The sequence below is a fragment of the Scyliorhinus torazame genome, chromosome 11 (assembly GCF_047496885.1).
Source record: "Scyliorhinus torazame isolate Kashiwa2021f chromosome 11, sScyTor2.1, whole genome shotgun sequence".
Classification (NCBI taxonomy): domain Eukaryota; kingdom Metazoa; phylum Chordata; class Chondrichthyes; order Carcharhiniformes; family Scyliorhinidae; genus Scyliorhinus; species Scyliorhinus torazame.
In genome coordinates this window covers 40955707-40968253 of record NC_092717.1, presented here as the reverse complement: position 1 = coordinate 40968253, position 12547 = coordinate 40955707, and the positions used below count along the sequence as shown (strand labels likewise).

Below are 12547 nucleotides of genomic sequence, written 5' to 3'. Positions count from 1 at the left end.
ACTCCCCATGCAAAAGGTGCAAGGTGACAGACCTCGCCTAGTGCGTACCGAGGCACTCAACGATCACGGTGGGACCACTGACGACTGCGGTGGCGGCGCACCGCTTCCACCCTCGATGGCTCGACCCTCTCCACTGGTTGGTGCATTCCTGCATGTTCCGACTCCAGAAGTGCAGCTTCAGGGAATCTCGGCTGCCTCCAGTGAACCTGTTGGGACTCCGGACGGGGGGCATCGACGGAAGGCAGACCGGACTCCAGATGGGGAGCAGCCAAGCGCCGACTCTGATTTGCGCACGCCAGACCTTGCTCCGGACGGGCGGTGTCGCGGCCTCGGTGATGGCACGCTCAGGGTGACGGCGGATGCCACGGCGACAGGGAATGGATCGCGTGGCAGTCCCACTGGGTCGGCAGTGGCAACCAGCACCGGCGGTCCAAGATGGACACACCAATTCGCGCCATCGCCAGACGTTGATGCGAGCAACAATTCTCTCTCCAAGGCGACATGCTTCGACGTTTCTCTGCGGAGTCGCCCTTCCGGCACAGCAGGTGGCCGGAACCAGCGTGCACAGTCTCGGCCAACTTCCACATCTGGCACAGTCATCGCCTTGCATGATATTAGTGATGGTGCTACTTCGATGGCAACGACCCATCGGCTACAAGATGCCGTCCACCACAAACATAAAAAGAAAAAGACTCCACCTTGTTCCTGGCATGCAGGGCGGATGGATTGGAGCGTAGGCGCAATCAGCGAGCTTTGCGCCGCCTTCCACGCTCGCAACTGAACCGTACGCACACGCCGGATCCTCCACTGGTTCCCAAGGATGACTTTGTGGAGATGCCACGGATCATGCCCCTTCCATCGCCACCAGAACCAAACCACAGCCAAGGCACCACTAACAAAGATGTTGAATGTTATATTTGCACGAATGAAAAAACCAAGCACTGCACGAAGTACAACAAATGGTAAAGTAGAGACTTCGGCAACAGCATCACCTCCAACAGTCCAAGGTGAACCAGTGTGACCCCAAATCTCCACAGCTGAACCGGCTTGAGGACCAGCCCATTCTTGAGGCGGTCACCCATTAGACTGGACTTATAACGCTGTTCATACGTTCAAAAAGTCAAACACTTCTGTATTATAACCTGTTGTTGTTTATTGTTCCAGATATCGTCTGACCAGACCAATGTTCAAGTTTTTTTTTTCTCTCGCATCCAAGTTTTGTTATGGTACAACCTTGTTAGTGTGACGCACCCGACATCGCCCCATGTAAATAGTTACGTCATATACACACGCTGTACACAACACACACACACACTCTTAGGTGCACTCACGACACAATTATATTTATAACCACCGTAGGCACATATCTTTGTAAAAAGGGGGGATGTCATGATATTCAAACACACACATCATGATAGACACACCAACAGACAAATCAGAACACACAACACCACAACCAATGACAGAAAGATATAAAAGCACAGACACGACCCCCGGTGGTCAGTATTAGCTGCAGAGGAGGACCAGGACACATCTGCCACCAAACACACTCAGGGAGACAGCACGTGCAGAGTATCCAGAACGAACTGTATTATAAGAGTTAAAATAAAATAGAGTTGTACCACATACAACTGTGTTGGCTCATCTGTGCACCAGAGCACCCAACACCACAACCACTACCCAGGACACCACTACCCAGGACACCACTACCCAGGACACCACTACCCAGGACACCACTACCAAGGACACCCCTACCCGGGACAGCACTACCCAGGAAGACGAAATACCGGACAGTGACTCAGAGTGGATGGGTGGAGACGAACCCCCACCCCAAAGTGCCATGGACTCAGAGTGGGACGAAGAGCACGACACAACGCCACTGCTGTCACCAACATCCTCCACCATTGCAGAAACACTCACCACGTTTGGGCACTTTAGTGATGAGGCGTCTGGTACACTCACTGGTGCGCACAACACAGCCGTCCCGGTACAGCAGGTGGAGGTAGGAGCAGCAGAGGGGCGGGGCGGTCGGAGGGCAGCCCAGCCCAAGCGAACATCTGCCGCCCAGATGGATCCCGGGTTTCTGCAGTTACCACACCCACACATAGATCCGATGCAACCACCGACCCGGAGACAAGCGAAGAGGGTGATGGGCGGCTTGCGGCGGCTGCGGTCGCAGGTGGAGGAGTCCACCCGCGTCCAGGAGCTGGGAGTGGTCATGCGTGCCACCCAGGCCGACACCGCACGGGTGGCGTCCGCGGTGGAGGCAATGGGTGCGACGGTATCAGACATGGGGAACGGTTTGCGAGGCCTGGGGCCTTCCGTGCAGGCGGCGTCTGTGGCCCAGGAAATGGCTGCCCTCTCACAGGAGGCCATGAGCCAGTGCCAGCGCCAGATGGCAGAGGCGCTCAACGCCATAGCCCAGTCTCAGCAGGCCATGGCCCAGTCTCTGCAGGCCATGGCCCAGTCTCAGCAGGCCATGGCCCATTCTCTGCAGGCCATCGCTGAGGGCATCGGCGCCAGTGGCCATGTGCGAGCCGGCGTCGCACTGTCACAGACAGGGTTTGCCAACCCCCTGGGCTCCATGGCTGCAAACCTGCAGACCCCTGTCGATACCAGCACGGGCCTCCAGGACTGGCAGCGCCAGATGTCGGGGGGGCGTCGGATGGCCAGTCCGTTCGCATCCCCCACCCATGTAGAGGCCTGGGGGCCATCGGGCACCCCGAGGGAGGAGGAGGTGGTGTGGTCCGTCCCGGCTCCCTCTGTAGGGGAGGTCCCGGTACACCGCGACACCTCGGACTCCCCCTCCTTCCGTCCCAGGTGCATCGGGTGGGCAAAGGGCAGGACAGGCTGGCAGCTCGCCATCCCAGTCGCCCGGGCCGCAGCCTGGCCCATCTAGGCCAGGACACCCCAGGAATCCGCCGCCAAAGGGATCCAGTGTCAGAGGGCAGGAATCACAGGAGTCCACCTCCAGTTTTGCTGTACCGTCTGGGGAACCACGTAGACGTAGTCAAAGGGCCCGTAAGGCCAAACAATTAGACACTGAGTAAGTTGGCACGGGTGGAGGGCACAGATGAGTTTTAGGGGCTAGGGCACGTGCATGAACTCCTTTGGTTATTAAAGTCAATGTTACACCTACCGAAGCTGCCTTTGTGCTCTGTCCAAAGTGTGCGGGGGTGTCATGTACGTTGAGCGCAAGTGTGTGTGTGAGGGGTGGTCTTACCTCAGCCCCAGGTGAGTCTGCCCCCTTCCCCCTGGGCCGCCATCAACATCCCCCGGGCAGAGGACGGGACCGTGCGCTGCAGTGTCACAGCCGCATGCAGGGATGGTCCGGGTGGATGGTGGTACTGTGGCCATGGGTCAGACACAGTCCAACGATGTAGAGCCAGGAGCTCATCGCAGGGCGGGTTGTCATCATCCTCCATGGCCTGCGATAGACACGCGTCCACCCGCAACTGTGTGAGCCCGGCCCGTTGTGCCGCAGGTGGATCGGCAATGGGGGGCGGGTGTTGTGTATGCGGGTGGTGTGGGTGGGGTTGGGGAGGGGGGTGAGGGTGCTGGGTGGGTGGATGGGTGGGGGGTGTGGGTGGTCGGCTGTTGCCATGGTGTGCGGTCTGTGGCCATACTACCCGATACCCACGCCCATCTAGTCAGTGAAGCGGGCGTCTATCAGTCTGTCCCGTGCCCGCTGGGCCAGCCGGTAACGGTGGACAGCCACCCGCCTGTGTCTACCCCGTCTGCCCTGACCATTGCCCCCATCCCCCTCATCTGGGGAGGACTGGGCCTCTTCCTGCTGCTCCTCCACTCCGCCCTCCTCTGCCTGCGGCACATCGCCCCTCTGCTGGGCTATGTTGTGCAGGACGCAGCACACCACAATGATGCGGCCGACCCTATCTGACCGATACTGGAGGGCGCCCCCAGAGAGGTCCAGGCACCTGAAACGCATCTTCAGCACGCCAAAGCACCTCTCGATCACTCCCCTTGTCGCTACATGGGCGTCATTGTAGCGGTTCTCCGCCTCATTGCGTGGCCTCCGTATAGGCGTCATCAGCCACGATCGCAATGGGTAGCCCCTGTCGCCCAGCAACCAGCCCCTCAGCAGGGGATGGCGTCCCTCGTACATGCCGGGGGTGGATGACCGCGACAACACGAATGTGTCGTGTACACTGCCTGGGTGACGGGCGCAGACGTGCAGGATCATCACGCGGTGGTCGCAGACCACCTGTACGTTCATCGAATAGGTCCCCTTCCTATGAGTGAACACAGCCCTGTTATCTGCAGGTGGCCGCACGGCGACGTGCATCCCATCGATCGCGCCCTGGACCATGGGGAACCCGGGCACGGCAGAGAAGCCCACGGCCCGGGCATCTTGGCTGGCCCGGTCCACGGGGAAGCGGATGTAGCGGTGCGCCATGGCATATAGGGCATCTGTCACTGCCCGGACGCACCGGTGCACCGATGTCTGCGATATGCCGGACAGGTCCCCACTCGGTGCCTGGAATGACCCCGTTGCATCAAGTTCAGGGCCACCGTAACCTTGACGGACACGGGGAGAGGGTGTCCCCCGCCAGTGCCGCGCAGTGACAGGTGTGTCAGCAGGTGGCAGATGTGTGCCACGGTTTCCCGCCTCATCCGGAGTCTCCTCCTGCATTCCCGGTCCGTGAGGTCCTGGTATGACTGCCGGGGCCGGTACACACGGGGCGCCCTCGGGTGCCTCCGTTGCCGTGGGGCCGCGACGTCCTCCTCCCCCTCCTCGTCGTGTCGTTCAGGTGTCCCTCCAGCCTGGGCGGCTGCCTCCTGCCCCTCTGCGGCAGCCTGCGCCGCCTCTCTGGCACGCTCCTCCTCCTCCTCCTCATCCAGGGCAACATAGACATGAGCGGCTGCCACCACGGCGGCCAACATCGCTGGATGATCGGAAAACATGACGGCCTGGTGGGGGGGAGGGGAACGACGACATGTTATCATTGCCCATATCCCCTCCTCCCCCCAGCCAGGTGGCATGGACCGCATGGGTCCAACTGTTGGAGGCTGGCACCTGGCCAGGTGGACCAACTCACTTGCCCTCCCATCCCCCTCCTCGGCACGGACCCCCCCCAACCTCCACCCCAGCACGGACCCCCCCCCCCCCAACCTCCACCCCAGCACGGACCCGCCCCAACCTCCACACCGGCACGGACCCTCCCCCCAACCTCCACCCCAGCACGGACCCCCCCCCCAAACCTCCACCCCGGCAGGGACCCCCCCCAACCTCACCCCGGCACGGACCCCCCCCCCAACCTCCACCCCAGCACGGACCCCCCCCCCAACCTCCACCCCGGCACGGCACCGACCCCCCCCAACCTCCACCCCGGCACGGCACGGACCCCCCCCAACCTCCACCCCGGCACGGACCCCCCATCCACCTCCCCGGCACGGACCCCCTCCCGGCACTCCCCCGGAGCCCAGCCTACTCTAACCAACCCCCCCCCGCCCCCCGCCGCACACACACACACACAACCCGAGACACACCTCTCCTCACGCATTCAGACTGCGGCCACGCCATTGCCTGCCCAGAGCCAACCCCCCAGGCCGTCACTCACCTCCTCGCTGGTCGGCGTGAACCTGGAGCACCGGGTCACGCCGATGAAAAGGAGGTTTAATTTACGTCGACGTGAGCGGTCATCACGTCGACGGGACTTCGGCCCATCTGGAAGGGAGAATATCGGCAGGCCGAAAATTGGCTGCCTTGCGCAGACCCGTGACATTCTCCGCAGCAGCGGCGACATTAACGCCCCGCCGACTTTTCTCCCTTCGGAGACTTCGGCAACCGGCGGGGGCGGGATTCACGGCGGCCAACGGCCATTCTCCAACCCTCTGACGCCCACTGTCTTTTGTCAAATATCCTGTATTATTTCATTCATCATTCTCTCAATATTGTCCTCAGGCCACACTTGACTTGATTACCGACAAAGTATATGGCAGGGGTATGTCCAAGAATAACAATTGATTGGATGACTCACCTGTTAACTTGATGTAACTTCTACTTTGAAGAGCTGCTGGAATAGATTTATTTTCCTCTGACAACCAACCATGTTTATTTTAATTCTTTGACAGGGCTCTGGGTCTCACTGGTTAAGCCAGCATGTATTTCCCATCCCGTATTGACCTTGAGAGGGTGGTCATGAACCGCCTTCTTGAACTGCTGCAGCCTGTGTGGCGTCAAAACTGGTACTAAATACCCCCCTCATTTCTGGTCAAACTCCAATACACTAGGAAATGCTGTGGGCATGATTTACAATTCAAATAAGATTGCTTTTTACTGCCCTTTTTCCTGACAGACATTGGTGGTTCAAGACTAATTAACAAAATGATAAAAAACCCTTTCTAACAGCACTGTAGGTGTACATACACAACTAGAACCGTGGAGGTCTAAGGAGGAGACTCAACATCACCGTTAGGGCAATTAGGGATGGGCAATGATGATGTCCTTGCCGTTGCCATCTTGTTGGGATGGTATGGTGGCATAGTGGTTAGCACTTCTACCTCACAAGGCCAGGAACCTGGGTTCAATTCCGGCCTCGGGTGACTGACTGTGGGGAGTCTGCAGGTTCTCCCCGTGTCTGCGTGGGTTTCCCCCGGGTGTTCCAGTTCCCGCCCACTGTCCAAAAATGTGCAGGTTAGGTTACGGGGGATAGGAATGGTTGGGCGGGGGAGTGGGCCGAGGTAGGATGCTCTTTCGGAGGATCGTTGCAGACTCGATGGGTCGGATTACCTCCTTCTGCACTGTAGGATTCCATGATACTATATAGTGACTTCAGGATGTCCCAAACTGTTTGACAGCCAATGTAGTACTTTTAAATTGTAGTCCCTGTGGAAATGCAGGAAAGGTGACAGCCAATTTGTGCGCAGCAAGCTCCCAAGATTTCCTGTCATAACTTTGATAGCAGGTGAGTGGAAATCTTGGAAATATGGCTGCTCTTCAGGAATTCCACTGACGTTGCTTCAGGAAACCGAAAGGTTGTCCACAGAAAGGGTACCCCTTTGCTTTCGATCCATGATTGATTGACACCCCTCTGACTTGAGAAACTCTGGGTGGGATCCTCCGGTTTCCCCAGCCACGTGTTTCACTGATGCGGCCCTTGTGCTGGCGGCAGAATCCTCTCCGCCCGCTGCTTGTCAATGACATTTCCATTGAAACCACCCCACGCTGCTGGGAAACCCGGCCAGCGGGAAAAGAGAATCCCGACCACCGGAGAATTCCAGCTTCTATCGAGCAAGTGTATTAGAACATTAAGTACTGTAGCTATGTTGTAATTCAGTAAAGTAACAACAGTTTTGCTAACATTACAACAATTTGATTATAAGTTAAAAAGAAGGTTCATTGTTGCCAATTCATAAATCCTACTGGATCAATACATTTCTTCTCAAAATGCTGTGAAATCATAATGTTTGAAACTATTTACTTTTCAGTTGGAATTACACTGCCACTTTGGGAAAGCTGAAGCAGCATGGGGCTTCCTGCCTGAGGCGAAAAGGTATTGCATTTGTTAATCAAAATGGCACAAAGCCCATTGCCATCAAGTCACCACTGAACAGAAATAAGCACTGGCCTGTTTTACAGCTGTTGTGCTGCCTGAACGTTAGAAATAAACATCTGGGGCAGGATTCTCCCCTACCCGGCGGGGCGGGGTGTCCCGGCGGGATGGAGTGGCGGGAGCCACTCTGGCGTCAGGCCGCCCCAAAGGTGTGGATTCCTCCGCACCTTTAGGGGCCAAACACTCACCTTTAGGGGCTAGGCCCGCGCCGGAGTGGTTGCCGTCCCGCCGGCTGGCGTGGAAGGCCTTTGGCGCCACTCCAGCCGGGGCCGAAGGCTCTCCGTCGGCCGGCGGAAGTCCGCGCATGCACGGGAGCGTCAGCGCCTGCTGACGCCAACCCCGCACATGCGCAGGGGGGCGGTCTCTTAAGCATCGGCCATCGCGGAGGATGATGTCCGACACAGAGGGGAAAGAGTGCCCCCACGCACAGGCCCACCCGTGGATCGGTGGACCCCGTTCGCGGGCCAGGCCACCGTGGGGCACCCCCCAGGGCCAGATCACCCGCGCCCCCCAGGACCCCGGAGCCCACTCGCGCCGCCTGGCCCCGCCGGGAAGAGGGGTGGTTCGATTCCCGCTGGCGGGACCAGCATTACAGCAGCGAGACTTCGGCCCATCACGGGCCGGAGAATCGCCGGGGGGGGGGCCCGCCGACCTGCGCGGCACGATTCCCGCCCCCGCCGAATCTCCGGTGCCGGAGAATTCGGCGGCCGGCGGGTCGGGATTCACGTCGCCCCCCGGCGATTCCCCGACCCGGCGGGGGGGGTCAGAGAATCCCGCCCCGTATGTTTTTTTATCTGTTCACAGGATGTGGGTATCGTTGGCATTATTATTAAAAGGTGATCACACTGGGTGTTGGGGGAATTAAAAGACTCTGGGCTGGATTCTCTGATTTTGAGGCGAAGTCCGGAAGAAGTGTCTAGTTTTACAATGAAAATGTCGGCACCGCCCCCGCAACAATGCTCCACCTGGTGGGGGGCTAGCAGCTGTGCCATTTAAATCCCCCAGCTTTACCTGCAGATACGGATGGGGAATTACCGTGTCCATGGCCGCGCATGCGCACGGCGGCCGAGGCGTACAACATGACGCCGGCCGCACGCCGTTCCGGCCTGCCAGATAGTGCCCTCCTGTAACCCCCCTCGCCACCCCCTGACCACCCCCCACCAGTCCCCCCAGCTCCCGCCAAAGCCCCCCAGGCCAGCTGAAGGGCTCCCCCACACCGACTGTGGCAGCGATGGATACAGCCCACAGCTGCCATGCGAGGTCCCCGAAAACTATGAGCACGTGCGACCGACGCCGTCGGGAAGTCGGCATATCGAGGGCGGAGCATCGGGAGAGGTCCTCAGGTGACGTCCTGAGGTCATCCCAACGGCGTGCGGCGTACTCAGTGATTACGCCGTTTTTGAGGGGGCGGAGCATCAGAAAAACAACACCATCCCCGATTTCGGTGTAGAAATGGATCATCCAGCCAATCAGCGAACACGATTTTGCCGTTGGCAATCGGAGAATCCCACCCTCTGTGTCTTTGCAGGCTTGGAAATAAATTTGTCTTAAGGTACAGGCTTCAGACTCATTTCTCCCTCAACATACGACTAAGAAATTTAACAAATTTGACCCAGTGACAGTGAAGGAATGCCGATATAGTTCCATGTCAGGATAGTGTGGGACTTGGAGAAGAACTTGCAGGTGACCATGTTCCCAAATAACTACTTTCCTTGTCCTTTTAGGTGGCAGAGTTTGTGGGTTTGGAAGGTGTTATCACAGGTAGCTTGGGGAGTTGCTGCAATGCATCTGGTAGCTGGTACGCACTGCTGTTACTGTGTGCTGGTGGTGGAGGGGGTGAATATTTAAGGTGCTCGGTGGGGTGCTAATCAAATGGGCTGCTTTATCCTGGATGGTGTCAAGATTCTTGGATATTGGTGGAACTTCACTCATCCAGGCAAGTGGGTTTGACCTCAAATTTTGCTTTTGCTACTTTATTGAAATATAACATTTGAACATAGGTAAATAGAAGTTACCCAGAGGTAAATACAAACCGTGTAGCACCAGCTGAGAGTGGAGTCTCAAATGTTGTACACTGCCAGTCATTCTTTGTGCTGTTGCACAGAGGAGAGTCAAGAGAAAGTGTGCAGGTAAAGAAGAATGAGATGCAGAAAGGGGCAAGGAAATATGGAGGAAGCAGGTGGAGCTGGGATAGAGTTGTGAGGGGAAAGACAAGAATTAGTCGTTGAAAAGTGATGGGAAATTGGCAGGGAGGAGGAGTAACAATAGGGAAAAGATGACAGAGAAACGGCGAGCAATATTAAAGCTGCCTGTTTCTTGCCTTAAAGCTCAGCAACCAACAGATAAATCTGGCAGAAACTTTTATGCACTCATTTGACAACCTAAATCAACGTTCATGGCGCGTTTAAATGGGCACACAACATCCCCACCCAAAACTGATTGAAGGCTGTTTAAATATTTAGTGGAAAACTTATATTCATTGGTCAAGGAGAAATGTTTGGAGCATTAATGGTGTGCGTTAGTTTGAGTTTCTCAAAGTGCTATGCGGTTTATGAAAACTTTAGGAACCACTATGATGAGCCAGGAAGAACTAGAGCAGTTTTTTCAGCACCACAATATCTTTGTTTCAATGCTAGCCAATTCTTGCTCTCAAGGTGCATTTATAACTTAGAGGCAAAGACCTTTTTCGACTGTACAAAGCCTTTAACTGTCAACAGTGAAGGCTTGTTATAGATATTCTCTTCAAATCAAAGAATCCCTCCAGTGCAGAATAAGGCCGTTCGGTCCATCGAGTCTGCACCGACCCTTTGAAAGAACACCACACCTAGACCCAACCTCCTGCCCCATCCCCGATACACCACCTAACCGTTGGACACTAAGAAGCAAGGTAGCATAGTGGCTAGCACTGTGGCTTCACAGCACTTTGTGTAGCAGCAATGCTAACCACTGTGCCACCGTGCTGGTGGTACCATGGGTGCCACCATGTGCAGGTTAGGTCACGGAGATAGAGCGGGGTGGGCTGTGGAATGGACCTGGGTACAGTGGTCTTCTGGAGGGTCAGTGCAGACTAGATGGGCCGAATGGTCTCCTTCGGCACTGCAGGGATTCGATGATCTTCTATAAATTGATTAAGATCAATGACAAGAACCTGAAAAATATGCACCTTTTTCCATATCTTAGGAGCATCCTCTCGACAAAGGGAGACATAGACAATGAAATTCATCATCATCTCCAATGTGCGTGCTCAGCCATCAGCCAACTGAGGGAAGAAGTATGTGAGGATAAAGACCTCTAACCTAAGACTCAAGGTTATAGTTTACTGGGCAGCAGCAATCTGCACTCTCCAATATGCTTGGACAACAAACAGTAGGCACTTTAAAGCATTGGAGATTTACCACCACCGATGTGCTGACAACATCCACTTATATAGTAGCATGAAAGGCAGTCCAACAGCAGCAACTCCACGGCCAACATTGAGGCATTAACAACTCAAAACCAGCTCCGCTGGGCAGGGCATGCAGATTCTCCAAACAACTGCTCAACCCAGAAACGACTCCCAAAAGGAGACTCCCAAGAGGACAATGCTTCATAAAGAATTAAGTATGGATCAAATGTAGTCACTGTTAAAATGTAAGAAGTGTTACTGACAATTTGAGCACAAGGTTTCATAAACATCACTGAGATAAATGACCATGTTAACCCCTGATTTTAGTGATGTTGGTTGCAGGCTAGAAATGGTAGAGGACGTCTGAGGTACTCCCCCCTGGTCTTCAAATAGCATATGGGATCTTCCAAATCTTGAAGAGGTTAACATCTTATCAGAAAGTCTGCACCTCTGTGTTGCACTCACTCAGTAGCCTCACTGAAATGTCAGCGCAGATTAAGTGCTTAAATACTTGGAGTGGAGTGTGGTAGTCACCAACTGATGTATATACTAGGTGATTTGTAGTAAGGCCCTGTACTACAGATACGGGGGTAGTTCCCTGCCAGCTGGCTCCGCCCAGTAGGTGGAGTATAAATATGTGTGCTCCCCATATAGCAGCCATTTCGCCAGCTTCTGTAAGAGGCCACACATCTTAGCGTAATAAAGCCTCAGTTGTATTTAACTCTCGTCTTTGGGTAATTGATCATGCAGCAAGGAGCTTGACCCCAGAACCTTCAGACCCAAAGTGAAAATGCTATCACTGAGCCAAGGCTATGCGATTAGAAAACCCCTTGAAGGTGTTGGATCAGATGAGTAAATATATTGCAATTGCCTGACAAGTTAACCAACCATTCTGGTTTTAACAGCCAGCACATGCAGTTCTCAAGCTGAATGGATCTTGCCAAGGTACACAAAGCAAGAGCACAATCATTGAGTATTGAAATTGACAGGCGACAAAGTATTTAAATAGCGACACTGTACAGCTACAGCCATGTGGAAGCCTATTGACTTACCTTGCGCTTTACTCAAAATTTGGATCTGCCTCTGCCTCTGCCTTTGCTGCAGGCACAAGCTGACATCTGGAGAGGAACAGGATGAGCAACACCAGCAGCAGGAATATCAAACAGCTGCCTTCTCTACAGGCACACACTACTCAACAGGACAGAGGGGAAGGACACAGAGCACCATGAGAGAATCAACGGACACTGCCAAGGTACAGGGACTGAAAGGCGGTGTGGCCATGGAAGAGGAAGGGGATGAGTGTGGGCATGAAAGGGGGGGATTGAGGGGGAGCCATGAACGAGAGGGGGACATGGACCAGGGCATGAAGGGAGGACATGAAGGGGTGGCATTTGGCCACACTCCAGGGGGGTACTGCTGCTGATAATTGCGGAGGGATAGGGCTTGCTGCTGGTTCGAAGGGAGTGGGGCCTGAAGGGAGAGCCTTTAGGGGGGGTGGGCCCAATGCCAGCGCTCCTTGGGTTGGGGATGGGGGGCCTGCATTCTCACTTTGAGATCGGGGTGCCCTTTTTTCTGGGCTTCCTGGCGT

The 12547-nt window shown here is 55.5% G+C and overlaps 1 long non-coding RNA gene across 1 annotated transcript in view; it reads left to right on the top strand.

The window, feature by feature from the left end:
• The window catches only part of LOC140385241 (uncharacterized), a 50604-nt gene extending 38965 nt beyond the window's left edge, over positions 1–11639 (top strand). Inside the window, exons 3-4 of the long non-coding RNA XR_011933321.1 lie at positions 7450–7514; positions 10755–11639. This is a non-coding gene — a long non-coding RNA (uncharacterized lncRNA). The remainder of the gene's footprint in view (positions 1–7449; positions 7515–10754) is intronic.
• Positions 11640–12547: the final 908 nt, after the last annotated feature.